This window comes from Aquarana catesbeiana, linkage group LG12 (assembly GCF_042186555.1).
Source record: "Aquarana catesbeiana isolate 2022-GZ linkage group LG12, ASM4218655v1, whole genome shotgun sequence".
In the NCBI taxonomy this organism is placed as follows: Eukaryota; Metazoa; Chordata; class Amphibia; order Anura; family Ranidae; genus Aquarana; species Aquarana catesbeiana.
In genome coordinates this window covers 215333386-215349909 of record NC_133335.1, presented here as the reverse complement: position 1 = coordinate 215349909, position 16524 = coordinate 215333386, and the positions used below count along the sequence as shown (strand labels likewise).

At 42.1% G+C, this 16524-nt stretch overlaps 1 long non-coding RNA gene across 1 annotated transcript; it reads right to left on the bottom strand.

The window, feature by feature from the left end:
- Window positions 1-428: 428 nt before the first annotated feature.
- Window positions 429-10722, bottom strand: LOC141113510 (uncharacterized). Its single transcript, XR_012236780.1, has 3 exons — window positions 10627-10722; window positions 6827-6882; window positions 429-715 (listed from the first exon to the last, which is right to left on the bottom strand). It is a non-coding gene; the product is annotated as an uncharacterized lncRNA (long non-coding RNA).
- Window positions 10723-16524: the final 5802 nt, after the last annotated feature.

Genomic DNA, 16524 nt, shown 5'->3' with positions numbered 1-16524 from the left:
TTCTCTGTGCCTCTGGGCTGTTATCAGTTAGCATTGTTCCCTGCTATCTCCTACAAAACCCCTCCCCCTGCTATGAAGAAGTGAGGGTGGTGTTGTGTAGTCCTAAAACACTCCCTGTGCTAAAGTGATAACGCTGCTCAGTAAGATTGGCACCTTAGGACAGGAAGTGGGCTAAGGGCAGGTTTGCCAGGTGAAAATATAGAAAACAAAAGTGTGTGAAAAGAAAACCAATGCAGCCGCCACCTCTAAGTATCAGTAGATTGGTTCAGGTACGCTTTAAGTTGGAACAGCTTGCCTGTTGCCCCAGGGGCTAAAGATGTGAACAAAGGTTCATTAAACGGGACCGTAGCAGGTGGCAGTGGAATTAGCCAATTTTTTAAAATCCTATTTTGTATATATATATACACACACACACGCACACAGCGGAGTTGTTTTTTTTATTTTTATTTTTTTATTTTAATATTTTTTCTATACAATCATTGATTGATTCTTGCATCAAGACCTTTGTAGATATAGTCCCACTCTTGAATTTCACGGAAACGCAAAGAAGGCGACGTTTTCCAACCATGATTGCGAGTCCTCTATTGCTGTCCACCAACAACACCGGTCTCACCAGCAGCTAATGTCTCTGTCGCCGCTCCGATGTCACTGGTTTTCTTCACAGAGGACATCTACCCATGGAAGTAGATGGTATATAAATACCATCGATGTTTTCCTGCAAGATATAAAAAAAAAAAACATTGTGTAATCAAAGTACCATGAATTTTTTTGTGCCAAATTTATTTACAAAATGAATGGTGTGACGACAATTGTTTGACTTAAAATGGATCGTTATTCTAAGCCTTTTTTTTCCCACTATGGCTAACTGTAGAGAAGGGAGCCCATGTCTTCAGACAAGGAAGACAACATGACGGAACCAGGGTTCCCTTCAGATTAACAGTTCCCATCCAGGCCAATTCTGACATTTCTCTCCTACATGTAAAATTCATCATTTTTTTTGCTTGAAAATTCACTTACAACCTCAAAACATTATATATGTTTTTTTTAGCAAAGACCCTAGAGAATACAATGGCAGTCGTTGCAACTTTTTATCTCGCACGGTATTCGCGCAGCAATTTTTCGAACACGTTTTTTTTGGGGGGAAAAAAAAAACAGTTTCATACTTTAAAAAAAAAAAACAAAACATTAAAGTTAGCCCAATGTTTTTGCATAACGTGAAAGATACGCCGAGTAAAGAGATACCTAACATGTCACACTTCAAAATTGCACACGCTCGTGGAATGGCGCCAAACTTCGGTACTTAAAAATCCCCATAGGCGACACTTTAAAAAATTTTACTGGTTACATGTTTTGAGTTACAGAGGAGGTCCAGTGCTAGAATTATTGCTCTTGCTCTAACGTTTGCGGCAATACCTCACATGTGTGGTTTGAACACCGTTTTCATATGTGGGTGGGACTTACGTATGTGTTCGCTTCTGCATGCGAGCACACGGGGACAGGGGCGCTTTAAAATTTTTTTTTTTTTTTATTGTTAATTTTACATTTCTTTTTTTAGTTTGACACTTTAAAAAAAAAAAAATAGTTTTGATCACTTTTATTCCTATTACAAGGGATGTAAACATCCCTTGTAATAGGAATATGGCATGACAGGTCCTCTTTACAGTGAGATATGGGGTCAATAAGACCCCACATCTCACCTCTAGGCTGGGAAGCCTGAAATAAAAAAAATTAAAAATAAACGATCTCGGCTTCCCATCCGAGGCGGCGCCATTCGTTTGAATGCAGAGGCCGGGCGTGACATCATAACATCGCGCCCGGCCCCCCGAACGTTCATAGAGACTCCCGCAACCATCTGGTCACCATTCGGGTCAATCTCTATGGTCACCATCCGGGGTCGGCGGATCCTGTCTCCGACTCACCGATGGATGCGGTGAGTCGGTAGAAGCACTGGCGGGAGGGGGGTCGTCCCCTCTCGCTGCCCGTAAGAACGATCACACGGCTTACCAGCCGCTATGATCGTTCTTATGGTGTAGAGAATCGCCGGGCTGAAAAAGCTGATATCTGAATTATGCCTGTAGCTGCAGGTATCATTGAGATATACCCGCTCAAAGTCAAGGACGTCCCTGGACGTACCTTGGGCGGGAAGTGGTTAAAGACCCCATACACTCTATTAGATTTTCTGCAGATTTTTGTCTTCAGATTTAACAAAACCATATAATAGGAGGTCAAACCTTAAGAGTTTCGATTCCTATGCAATCAGGCAGGCCCTTGCACTACATGGTTTTTGTAAATCCAAAGACAAAAATCTGCAGAGAATCTAATAGTGTGTATGGGGGTCTTACAGTTTGTGATCTCCACTGATTACATAAGTGCACTGCAACTGAGAAGTCATCATTTATAGCTTCCAGCTGTTGAAGGCATTGAATCAGTTATACATGTAGTGCAGAATTGCAGATGCCTTCCTTTTTCTCAATTCAGTGACTACATAGGCCTGGACCTGTGACAAAAGTGTGTAGTAATGACGTGTCAGTGAGAGAAACCACAAAGTGCAATGGGAGACGCAGGAGAACGGTGCTCCCGAAAGTGTCGGTTTCATAAGAGACTTAGAGGAACTGCAGTCTGCTCACATAATTTGTAATAAAAAGATCTTTGCCATTCTGAAGCTTCCCTCCAACCACTTTGCATATTATTTTATATATACTGGGATTCTTTACTTGCCAAATATGCTGCAGAAATCTCCCTCCACTGAGTCTGGCTGCAGCCATTTTAACTGTGGGCAGCTGAGGCTGCTGCCTGTTCACTTCCTGGATTTACACAGAGGCACACCTCCAGCTCTGCAGCTCTGATTGGCCCTCTTATGACTCACCCCCCCTCCCTTCCTGGCAAACTCTCACGAGAGTAAGAGAGAGAGAGAGCTGTGTATGATGTCATAAGCCTAGGCTAATGACCAGACAAGAAACAGGAAGTGGGCTGTATAAGGGATTTACTGGCAGAAAAAAAATGTTTTTCTATCCAAAGTTAAAACAACAACAAGGGCAGAATATTTAATAGATGGAAAGTTGGAAAAATGACTGAAGGTCCACTTTAAGCGAGGGGTTCCTTTTCACTGGGGCTGTGCGGGCAGAGAAAGAGGTAATTATTTCATTTTTTTTTTCTGCAGTGATATCTGTTTTTAACAACTTGCCGACCGCTGCACGCCGATATATGTCGGCACAATGGCAGCAGTGGGCAAATGGGCGTACCTGTACGTCCCCTTTCATCGGCGGGGCTAGCGGGCGCTGCCGCGTACACCGTGTCCGTGCCCGAGGGACCCGCAGACTCGATGTCCTGGCGATCGTGTCACGGAGCCGCAGAACAGGGAGATGTAAACAAGGCATTTCCCCATTCTGCCTAGTGACATGACAGAGATCGCTGCTCCCTGTCATCGAGAGCAGTGATCGCTGTCATATGAGTAGTAGCCCATCCCCCGCAGTTAGAATCACTCCCTAGGACACACTTAACCCCTTCATCGCCCCCTAGTGTTTAACCCCTTCCCTGCCAGTGTCATTTACATAGTAATCCGTGCATTTTTATAGCACTGATCGCTGTATAAATGACAATGGTCCCAAAATAGTGTCAGAATTGTCCGATATGTCCGCCATAATGTCGCAGTCACGATAAAAATCGCAGATCGTCGCCTTTACTAATAAAAAAAATTATAATAAAAATGCCATAAAACTATCCCCTATTTTGTAGACGCTATAACTTTTGCGCAAACCAATCAATCAATATACGCTTATTGCGATTTTTTTTTTTTACCAAAAATATGTAGAAGAATACGTATCGGCCTAAACTGAGGAAAAAAAATTGTTTTTTTTATGTATTTTTGGGGGATATTTATTATAGCAAAAAGTAAAAAATAACGCGTTTTTTTCAAAATTGACGCTCTTTTTTTGTTTATAGCACAAAAAATAAAAACCGCAGAGGTGATCAAATACCGCCAAAAGAAAGCTCTATTTGTGGGAAAAAAAGGACGTCAATTTTGTTTGGGTGCAACGTCGCACGACCGCGCAATTGTCAGCTAAAGCGACGCAGTGCCGAATCGCAAAAAGTGCTCTGGTCAGGAAGGGGGGTAAAATCTTCCGGGGCTGAAGTGGTTAATATCACTTTAAATACATCGATTGAACATTTTATCACCATCATCATTTAAATTATTTATGCTGAATGAAACAAAGCCGCAAACACATCTGTGGCACCACTAACAGAAAAAGCTTTGCAAGTACAGTAAAAGTTTTATGTAAAATTGATAAGGCAGATGTCATAAAAATGGCAATTAAAGCTGATGTGTAACTGCTCCCTGGTTCCTTCTTCTTTTCATCATGTTAATGAAATGATTGAATAAATTCTGATCCCTATGTTTCTCCATGCAATGTGAGAAGCTCACAGTGTGCAGTGAAATCGGGGTAAGCAACAGTGGCAGCCAGTCAATAAGGGGCACAGGGGCGCCGCCTCCTTGTTTGCAGGCGGGGCGCTGGACTAATGCCTTTCAATGAGGTCTTTTTTTTTTTTTCAAGCACATGATTAGAAGCTGAGGTTCTGATTGGCTTAAAAAAAGGTTGTGCTCGAGGCGCAGAGCACTGCGCCCCAAACCCTCCCACCTGTGATACTAGCGAATCAATATTCACTATTGGATTCCGGCTTCTCCTCCCAGCCAATCAAGACAGGAGGCGGATCTAAAGAAGACCAGGTTAGCCATGGCGCCGTGACCGCTGGAAGGGTGTGGGAGTGCGGGTTTGTTTGCTGCCCCCCCCCCCAAAAAAAAAAATGTTTAGCACCAGCCACCACTGGTAAATATCATTACAGGAGGGGAGTCTGTACAACTGGGCAAGACTGATAAGAAAAGTCTGGGGGTCTGCTTTAACCACTTCAGCCCCGGAAAGAATCTGCCCCCTTCCTGACCGTGCCATTTTTTGTGATACGGCACTGCGTTGCTTTTTTTACTGACAATTGCGCGGTCGTGCGACTTTGTACACAAACAAAATTTTATGTCCTTTTTTTCCCACAAATAGAGCTTTCTTTTGGTGGTATTTGATCACCTCTGCGGTATTTTATTTCTCGCGCTATAAACAAAAAAAAGAGCGACAGTTTTGAAAAAAACACTATTTTTTACTTTCTGCTATAATAAATACCCCCCAAAAAAATGTCTTCCTCAGATTAAGGCCGATATGTATTCTTCTGCATATTTTTGGTAAAAGAAAAACGCAATAAGTGTTTATTGATTGGTTTGCGCAAAAGTTATAGCATCTACAAAATAGGGGATAGATTTATGGCATTTTTATTTATTTATTTACTAGTAATGGTGGCGATCTGCAATTTTTAGCAGGACTGTGACATTGCGACGGACTGATCGGACACTTTTGACACTTTTTTGGGACCAGTGACATTTATACAACGATCAGTACTAAAAATAGGCACTGATTAATGTATAAATGTCACTGACAGGGAAGGGGTTAACACTAGGGGGCGATCAAGGGGTTAAATATGTTCCCTAGTGGGTGTTCTAACTGTCAGGGGGATGGGACTGACTGGAGGAGGAGACCGATCGCTGTTCCTAATGACTAGGTCCAGACAATCACTCTCTGTCACAGCGGGAGCTGATCTGTGGGTACCGCGGACTCAATGTCCGCTGGCACCTGCCAATGATCCAGCGGAGAGGCAGAATGGCGGTCTGCCTATGTAAACAAGGCAGATTGCTGTTCTGTCAGTAGGGAAGGCATGGTGTTCCTGCAAAGTTTGGACGTGGATCCATGCCTTCCACTACTAAAAGCTCCTCCAACACCGTAGAAAAACACAGGCTAGGCACACAGTGATGTTAACCTCTTCCCAGCCAGTGTCATTAGTACAGTGACAGTGCGTATTTTTTTTTTAGCACTGATCACTGTATTAGTGTCACTGGTCTCCAAAATGTGTCCAAATGTCCGCCGCAATGTCCCGCTAAAAGTCGCTTATCGCCACCATTGCTAATAAAAAATAAAATAAAAAACAAATATCCCACAGTTTCTAGACGCTATAACGTTTGCGCAAACCAATCAGTATACGCTTATTGTGATTTTTTTTTTTTTTTTACTAAAAACATGTAGCAGAATACATATTGGCCTAAATTTATGAATAAATAATTTTTTTTTACATTCTTTTATTGGATTCGTTTTATAGCAGAAAGTAAAAAAATAATTTTTTTTTTTACCAAAAATATGTAGAAGAATACATATCAGCCTAAACTGAGGAAAAAAAATAGTTTTTTTTATAAATCTTTGGGGGATATTTATTATAGCAAAAAGTAAAAAATATTGCGTTTTTTTTCAAAATCGTCGCTCTTTTTTTGTTTATAGAGCAAAAAATAAAAACCGCAGAGGTGATCAAATACCACCAAAAGAAAGCTCTATTTGTGGGAAAAAAAGACAAATTTTATTTTGGTACAGCATCGCACGACCGCACAATTGTGAGTTAAAGTGACAGTGCCGTATCGCAAAAAATGACCTTGTCATTAAGGGGGGGGGGGGGGTAAATCTTCCGGAGGTGAAATAGTAAAGAAGCAAAATATGCATAAAATAAATATAAAATAGTATGTATATTGGGCAAACTGTGCACAAATGCTCCAATGGAATCTAAAAATCGAAAATTGATTGTGTGTGGCCAGTCGTATCCTGCGTCCTCACCCTCTGTTCCATTTGATTTAACATTCTGGGTTAGAGGATATAAGACTGTGAATAAACTGAACATTTATATTTTAACGATCTACGAAAAAAATGAATAAAATAAAATAGACACAATGGATGTGACAACCTACCTTAGCGTCTCTGCCTGTGCACCTCATGTCATCACAAATTAGTAGGTAGGAGGAATCTGGAGGAAGAAAAATTGCATCAGCCAGTGACACAAACAGATGGAAATCAACAATTCAATGTTATATCTATATGGGAAGAAAAAACTGATCAGAAAGGAGAAGGAAGTACCCACTGGAAGGCAGCCAAGATTTGGTTTATCTAAAACCAACTTTTTTTTTTTTTAGTTTGGGACAACGTGGAGAAGGGTTAGAACCCCTGGTCGGGTTTTTATGTGTCCCCACTTGGAAGATTCCCTCACACTTCCTGTTCTGGTGTCACTTGGAAGAGGAAGTAAAGAGAAAGAGAAGCAGACTGCAATAAAACTATTTATTTTTAAGGAAGGATCTCTATTCCTAGATTGTTAGCTCTAACGAGCGCAAACTGTTGGCGCTATATAAATCCTGTATAATAATAATAATATTTGTCCTGGTGACCGAAAAACAGAAAGTTACAGTGCCTCTTTAAATACTGAAGCCAGAGGGCCACCATAACAGCCAGGCCACTGGCAATTCCAGAGCTTAACATTTTTTTTTCTATAGTAGGTTTCCTTTAATGCCTTACAAACCAAAGCATTCCTTCTTCGGAACGCTCAGAATTCAGGGGGGAAAAAATGTTCTGTTTTCTTTATTGGAAAAAAAAAAAAAAGTATTTTACTTTCCTATATTTTCTCGGTACCACCCTTTAACTGGCAGCAATTATCTTCTCTGGAGTCAAGCTGGCCTACCGCCAGCACACAACACCACTAACCCCATCCTAATCACAGAGGCACATACTAACAAGTATGTGAGAAGGCCAGGCTCAGGCCAGATGTTTATCGGGATCTTTTCCTTCTAAATGCTTTCGGTAGGACATTTTTAAAACGCTTCAATTGAACGTACTCTGCAAATCCCATTTTCTATTATGTGCAGACCAGTGAATGAAATCCAGACTTCATAAACATTCAGATCGCTGTGCCGTTTAAAGAAAACCCACTATAGAGTCTTCTTTCAAACAGTTTATAAAAAAAAAAACACTAGGGCCCTATGCTAGATATCCATTTTCGAGCCAGTATATAAAAACAGAGGAGGACCTGTCTCACCACCTATGTCTCTGATCTTTGCTCTCTTGAAGAACTACACCAGCCAAATATATTTGCTATCCTCCGGCACTTCTAGGCGCCCTGTAGTGACTTGGTAGTTGGTGGGTTAAACCACAGTGGGTGGCAAGGGAAACAGGTATCTTCAACATCTGGATGCTGGTCAGCTGCTGAAGATTCCTCAGCTGGCTTAGCTGTTCAGTAGAGCAAAGGTCCAAGGCGCGGGTGGTGGGTTAGCTAGGAACTAGACAAACTCTGTGGAAGATTCTGCTACTGGCCTAACTGTTCAAGAGAATGAGAATCTAAGGTAGTGACATAGTGATTGGTGGGTTAAACCACAGCGGTTGGTGGAGAAAACAGGTATCTCCAACATCTGGAAGCTGGTCAAAAGCTGAAGATTCCTCAGCGGGCTTAGCTGTTTAAAAGTGCAAAGGTCCAAGGCACGGGCAGTAGGACAGGTAGTAACTATACAAACTCTTCAGTCTAGAGGATTTATGTAGGTTGGCCATGATTATTTAGGGAGGGGTTGGACAACTACAACTGTCCTGTAGTGACAGTGGTTGAGGGGGTTAAACCACAGCAGTTGGCAGGGGAAGCAGGTGTCTGTAACATCCGAAAGCTGGTCAGAAGCTAAAGATTCCTCGGTTGGCTTAGCTGATCAGTAGTGCAAAGGTCCAAGGCGCGGGCGGTGGGATAGGTAGTAACTAGATAAAGTCTGCTTGGTAAAGGACTAATGTAGGTTGACCATGATTATCTAGAGAGGTGTTGGATAATGCTGGGCATTATTTGACCCAAAAGTGGAGCATCACCAATGGAAGTTGGTCAAATGCTGAAGATTCTTCAGTAGAGAATGAAGATCCAAGGCAGGACAACTGAACAAGTAGGATCTTGACTACCTCTTCAGTCTAGAGTAGGGATCCTCAAACTATGGCCCTCCAGCTGTTGCGGAACTACACATCCCATGAGGCATTGTAAAACTCTGACATTCACAGACATGGCTAGGCATGATGGGAATTGTAGTTCTTGAACAACTGGAGGGCCATAGTTTGAAGACCCTTGGTCTAGAGGACTACATGAGGTTTGGCCATGACTACCTAGGGACATAGGGAGAGGTTGGATGACGCTGAGCATCATTTAACCCAAAAGTGGACAGTCTGTGGAAGACAGCAGGTGGTGGACAGTCAATCTTGTAATAAGAGCTGCAGCTATATTATAAGAAGGTGTAAAGTTATTGACAAACCTTAAGGGACCTGAGGCTGGAGTTGGCCTACATAAAAAGTGTGCTCCCTGTAAAAGACGAGAACCTGTCTCGCCACTCACGCCTCCAATCTTTGCTCTCTTGAAGAACTACACTGGCCAAAATATATTTGCCATCTGGGAACACTTCTATGTGTCCTGTAATAATATGGTGGCATGTAGAACCACAGCAGGTGATGGGGAAGCAGGCATCTTTAACATCTGAAAGCTGGTCAGACGCTGAAAATTCTTCAGACGGCTTAGCTGTTCCATACAGTAAAATTCCAAGGCACCAGCAGCAGTACAGGTAGAAACTAAGCAAACTCTGCAGTCCAGAGGACTAACTAGGGTTGGTCATGACTACCTAGGGGCATAGGGAAGGATTGGATGCTACTGAGCATCGTTTGATCCAAAATTGGAGCAGCACCAAATGATTCTAGTTGCCATTTTGTGGAAGAAATCAGATTGTAGACAGTCAGTCTTGCAGTAAGAGTTGCTGTGTTAACGGATGCCATAAAGGAATTCACAAACTAAATGACCTGAGGCCGGATCCAAAAGCGGAGCAGTGCCGAAGGCAGTTTGTGGAAGACAGCAAGAAGTTGAAGTATTAACTGCAGTTATATTCACCATCTAGAAACCATTCTAGATGCCCAGTAGTAACATGGTGGTTGGCGGGTGGAACCCTTAGCAGGTGGCAAATGAAACAGGCTTCTTCACCATCTGGAACCTAAGTTCCAGATCCTGAAGTATCTTCAGTCAGCTAAATTGGTAAAAAAGTGAAAAATCAAGGCAGGGGCAGCTGGAAAGGTAGGAACTAGGAACCATCTGAAGTCTAGAGGACTATGTTGGGGTTGACCATAATTACTTAGTGTCCTGGGGGGGGGGGTTGGATAAAGCTGGTCAGATGCTGAAGATTCTCCTTAGCTGTTCCATAGAGTAAAGTTCCAAGGCACTGGCAGCAGGACAGGTAGGAAATAGGCAACATCTGAAGTCTGGAGGACTACATGGGGGCTGGCCATAACTACTTAGTGACATGAGGGGGGGCTTGCATAAAACGGAAGATTCTTCAGCCAGCTTAGCTGTTTAAGAGAGTGAAGATTTAAAGCAGGGGCGGCTGGATAGATAGGAACTAGACAACCTCCAAAGTCTCAAGGACTACGTTAAGTTTGGTCATAACTACTTAGGGACATAGGAAGGGGTTGGATGATTCTGGGCATCATTTCCCTCAAAAGTGGAGCAGGACACAGAATTTCAAGTCAGTCTGCAGTAGACAGCAAGTGGTGGACAGGCAACCTTGCAGTAAGAGTCGCTGTTACATTATCAGAAAGAATAGAATATACCTAAACGACCTGAGGCTGAGCCTGATACTGAATGGTTGCTCTGGGATGCTGCCATTCAGCTTGGCTCTTTCCGCTGTACCCCTTAATAACCCAGCTGTGTTTAGCATCTTACCTCTTAAAGCTCTTGTTTGTCTCATCACATTCTCAGTTTCAGTTCTTTGTTTTGTTCCTCTCTTATATACTTACGCCAGCTTCCTTTTGGAAACTCCAGTGATGCAATGATGCGCACAAAGTTGGGCAGCTCCAAAAAAAACATCATACTGCTAAATTTTGTTTTTTTTTTTTTTTTAAATTTATTTTTATTCAAATTTTCCTTATAAGACACAAAGACATAAAGACATATACAAATTGGTTGTCTAGCTTGTACAGATAATATCGCAAGTACATCAGGTAAAAAAAAAAAAATGAAAAAAAAAGAAAAAGAGAGGAATACATCCATGCAATACAATTTTAACATATAAGTGAAAAGGGGATTTTTGGAATTTTTGGGCCGCCCCCCCACTGCCCATAAAGGCCTATACCTATTAACTAGGAATTACATTTAATCGTCGATTCTTGGTATCGTAACTGAAGCTAGTCCAACATTAGTAAGCAATGTTCATTTCCTCCAGCCACCCACTCCAAACCTTATTAAATTTCAATTGGCAGCCTCTATTAAGATAGGTATCTTTATATAGTGGAAGATTATCGTTAACCAAACGTTTCCACTGGACATTTGTGGGGGGATAGGGCTTCTTCCATTGAAATGTTATGGTTTTCCTAGCATAAAATAGAAGCAAACCAATCATCGTGCGTTTAGCTACAGCAGGAACTAATTTTTTTATAAGGCCCAACATACAAATCTCCATAGACAGTGGTAGATTAGTGGATGCAATTTTATTGATTAGGCCTAGTACCTCCCCCCAGAATTGTTGTATCTTTGGACAATGCCAAAAGATATGGGAAAAATCTCCGGGGGTGTAGCTACATCTCCAACACTTAGGGGAGTGGGCAGGATTTATCAAATGAAGTCTGTGGGGAGTGAAATACGCCCGGTGGACTATTTTAAATTGGACTAACTTGTCACGTATAGAGACTAGCGAACTAAAAGGGAAGTCCCAAACACCATCCCAATCTTCGCCACTCAAAGCTGGAATGTCACGCTGCCAACGGGACAAAAGGCCGTCCAACGGAGGCAAGGACTCATAGATTAAATGCTGATATATGTGAGATATAGGTTTTTTTGTACAACCGGATCTAAGAGTAGTCTCCAGTTTAGGCTGTATTAATATACAGGACGAACGTGGGAATTGGGCTTCGAAAGCATGCGAAAGTTGAAGATAACGGAACTGATAGTGCTGCGGAAGATTATACTGGAAGGAAAGCTGACAAAAAGAAAGCAGTGAGGTGCAAGACACCACTTGTGAGATTAATTTTATACCATATCTAGTCCATATCTGGGGGTCAATAGATTTGTAAAAATGTGGTAAATTGGGGTTTAGCCATAGGGGTGTATTAGGGGAAATTCCCATCTGGTTGTGTTTTTCAATAGCCAGGCCCATTTTCCAGGCCCGTAAAGTAGTAAGCATAGACGGAGTTAATAAGTGTGGGGCACATGGGCCTCTGTAAATTAGGTATTGAAGAGATTCCCAGGAGCCTGCCACGGTGGCCTCCAAAGCGGAGGCCACATTGGTTTTATCAGGATTTAGCCACCAGACCACTGTCACCAGCTGTGTCGCCAAAAAGTACTTATAGCAATCCGGAAAGGCCATACCACCCTGCGATAGTGGCCTCATTAATGTAGTTAACTTATATCTCGGTGGTAAGGAGCCCCAGAGAAACTCTGAAAAGCGTTGGTTTAGTTTAGTAAAGAAGGATTTAGGAATCCACTGCGGGGAATGGCGGAATAAATATATGAATTTGGGGATGACCTTCATTTTAAGCAAGTTGACCCTTCCCCATACCGATAGGGGGAGATTATTCCATGCCTTGAGTTTAGCTTTCATATCCCCCACTACCGGATCCAAGTTTAATTTAAGAAAATCTGAGGCTTGTGCAGAGACACAAACCCCAAGATATTTAAAGGAGTCAACCCACTTTAATGGGCTATCTGGAGAGGATGTCAATTTGGCTGCTTGATCTATTGGAAATAGAGTAGATTTTGGCCAGTTTACCCGGAGGCCCGTTACCATGGAGAAAGTATTGAGGAGTGACAGAGCACCCTGAAGTGATGGACCCGCGTCCCCCAAAAATAAAACCATGTCGTCAGCATACAGGGCTACCCTCTCCTCCAGCATGCCTATCCTAAGCCCCTTAATATGAGGCGATGTACGGAGAGCCTCTGCAACTGGCTCTATAGCTAGAGCAAATAGAGCCGGAGAAAGAGGGCAGCCCTGTCTAGTTCCCCGAAACAGTTGAAATGGAGTTGAGAGTCTGGAGCCCAAACGGATCGATGAGATGGGACACCTATAGATCACCTGCAACCATGATATAAACCGTAGTGGAAAACCCATTCGACGTAAAGTCTCCCACAAAAAGGGCCACTCCACAGTGTCGAATGCCTTTTCTATATCTAGTAGGGCAATAGCTCTGGTACCGGAGTTATTGTGTTGGGCATGAATATTGGTAAAGAGTCTCCTAAGATTAACGTCGGTTGACCTTTTAGGCATAAATCCTGTTTGATCAGAGTCAATAACCGAAGGTAATAATGGATATAGACGGGTAGCCAGCAGTTTGGTTAAAATTTTCAGGTCATTATTCAATAGGGCTATTGGCCTATATGAGGCACATAGCTCTGGGTCCTTAAGGTCCTTATGGATCAAAGTAAGATAGGCCTGGTGCATTGAAAGGGGCAGATCACCCTTGGATAGGCAGAGGGTGTATACTGCTAAATTTTGGAATTGCAATTGTGAAGTACTATTGGCCACTGTTACAAATGATGACAACCATAAGTTGCTGCATAACTATTGCAACACATGACCTATGCGAAAGAGGGATAATACTGTAGGGAACAAGAAGTGTTAGTGGGATACTCTCTGACGTGCTCCGCACTTTATCACAGTTCCCCACAACTCAGGGTAGTTAAAGAGTTGCTGCCATCATTGAGCAGCTACTGGCAGGATTGCACAACTTACACTGCATGCCATCCCTGCTCTTGATACACAGGGGAGTATGTGCAATGCTAAATCTTCACTGACCAGCTAATTGTAGATGGCTTTCATGATGCCCCGCAAATCTTCAGGGGACCCTGGATACAACTTTCTCTTCGCAAGGGCTTTCACACTGTCCCCAGTGGGCTTAAAGCTCAATGCCAGGCTTTTATTTTTTTCAATGGGCCCCAAGGATTGAAAAAAAAAAAAAAGGCAACAGTTGTTTCAATACTCACCTCCTTTCCATTGCTGTCTCCTGCAGTAATACCTTTGTGCCACTAGATGTCCCCTGTCTTTTGGGCTGAATGAAGCCAAACATCCTGTAAGTGCAGGGTGTCATGGATCCACTCCCTGAGAGAGCCTCACCATTGGGTCCTTCACTCAGAGTTTAATGATACAATGAGTGAAATTATTATAAGGATTAGAGAAATCCAAGAAAACCAAACTGGGCTCCTGTTATTGCTTAATAAGGATTAATATTTACCATTTGTTACCTGAATATTGTAATAATGGCCTATTATTGCCCATGTGTTGTACTGATTGTAAGCTTCTTGCTTACATATTGTAACAATTACCTGTTTGTTGCCCGACGTGTAGTGTAACAATTTCTTGTTTGTTGCCCTCATATTGTAACAATTGCCTGTATGTTGCCCTCATATCGTAGTGTATTGCAACAATTGCCTGTTTGTTGCCCGTGTATTGCAACAATTGCCTATTTGTTGCCCTCATATTGTAGCAAGTGCCTGTTTGTTGCCAGTGTATTGTAATGCTTAAATGTTTACTGCCCGCTTATTGTAATGAATGTCTGTTTATGGTACATGTAAGCTATACACATTGCGCAAGTGCCAATTTGTTGCCCATGTATAATTATAATTGTCTGTTTGTAGCCCACATTTTGTAACAATTGCCTATTTGTTGACTATGTATTTTAATGAATGTTGCTCATGTATTGTAATAATTGCCTATTTGTTGCCCACATCTTGTAACAATTACCTGTTAGATGCCATTTATTCTAAGAAATATCTGCTTGTTGCTCAGGTATTGTAACAATTGCCTATTGCCCATGTAATGATTGCCTGTTGGTTGTCCACATATTGTAATGATTGTCTGCATATTGTACCAGTTGGATGTTGTCCACATATTGTAATAATGGCCTGTTTGTTGCCTGCATGTTGTAATGTTTACCATGTATTGTAGCGATTGCCTGTTTGTTGCCTGCATATTGTAACTTTTGCCCGTTTGCTACCCAAGTATTGTTACAATTGCTTATTTGCTGCCCATGTATTGTAATGACTGCCTGTTGCCTAGATATTATAATGATTGCCTGATTGTAACAATCGCCTGTTGTCCACTTTTTTTAAACAATTGCCTGTTTGTAGCTCAAGTATTATAACAATAGCATGTTCCCCACATATTGGAAGAATTGCTTGTTTGTTGCCCGCATACTATAAATACTACCTGTTTGCTACCCACTTATTGTAACCATTGCCTATTTACTGCCCATGTATTGTAATGACTGCCTGTTCCCTAGATATTATAACGATTGTCTGTTTGTTGCCTGCACATTGTAACAATTGCCTGTTGTACCATATTTTAACAATTGCCTGTTTGTTGCTCAAGTATTATAACAATACCATACTCCCCACATATTGTAAGAATTGCCTTTTTGTTCTTTGCATATTCTGACGTTTACCTGTTGACCATGTATTGTAGCGGTTGCCTGTTTGTTGCCCGCAGATTGTAACTATTGCCTGTTTGCTACCCACGTATTGTAACAATTGCCTATTTGCTGTCCATGTATTGTAATGATTGCCTGTTGCCTACGTATTGTAACAATTGCCTTGTTGTTGCCCGCACATTGTAACAATTGCTTGTTGTACCATATTTTAACATTTGCCTGTTTGTTGCTAAAGTGTAATAACAATACCATATTCCCCACATATTGTAAGAATTGCCTGTTAGTTCTTTGCATATTGTAATGATTTCTTGTTGCCTATGTACTGTATAGTAGTAATTGCCTGTTTGTTGCCCATATATTGTAACAATTGCTTTTTCGTTGCCCACTTATTGTCAGGTCATCGCTCTTTGTTCAGTATAACATATTACTATAATAAAATCCCCCACAGGCCCATCACTCTCCCACTGAATGCTATGTCCACTGCTGTTAGTACCTGCAATCTGTTACACTACCTATGCTGCTATCCTCATTTTGCCACCTTGGTAACCCCTAGGAATATCAGGCTCAGTGACATCCAAAAGATTGCAGGTACGAGTATACAGGTTACAAATAGGAACAACCGATGAGAACCAAAATATCCCAAGTCAGTAATTCACTGGGTTCCCTGTCACAGTCAATCCACTGTACGTTCCTGATATAGAGGCATTTATCATATGCCAATCAGTTATACCTTTATGACCGTCCATCTAATAATGCGTTAGTCCCCCTTTTTGCCACCAAAACAGCCCCTTTTGCCGCCAGACAGCCCTGACCTGTCCTGACATATTATTGAGCATCTGTGGGGCATTCTCAAATAGAAGGTGGAGGAGCACAAGGTCTCTAACATCCACCAGCTCTGTGATATTGTCATGGAGGAGTGGAAGAGGACTCCAGTGGCAACCTGTGAAGCTCTGGTGAACTCCATGCCCAAGAGGGTTAAGGCAGTGCTGGAAAATAATGGTGGCCACACAAAATATTGATACTGGGCCCAATTTGGACATTTTCACTTAGGGGTGTACTCACTTTTGTTGCCAGCGGTTTAGACATTAATGGCTGTGTGTTGAGTTATTTTGAGGGGACAGCAAGTTTACACTGAGAGGCCCCTTTCACATCTGCGGATCCGTATTCAGACATCTGCTTGCTCAGCAGGGATCGCTCCGTTGAT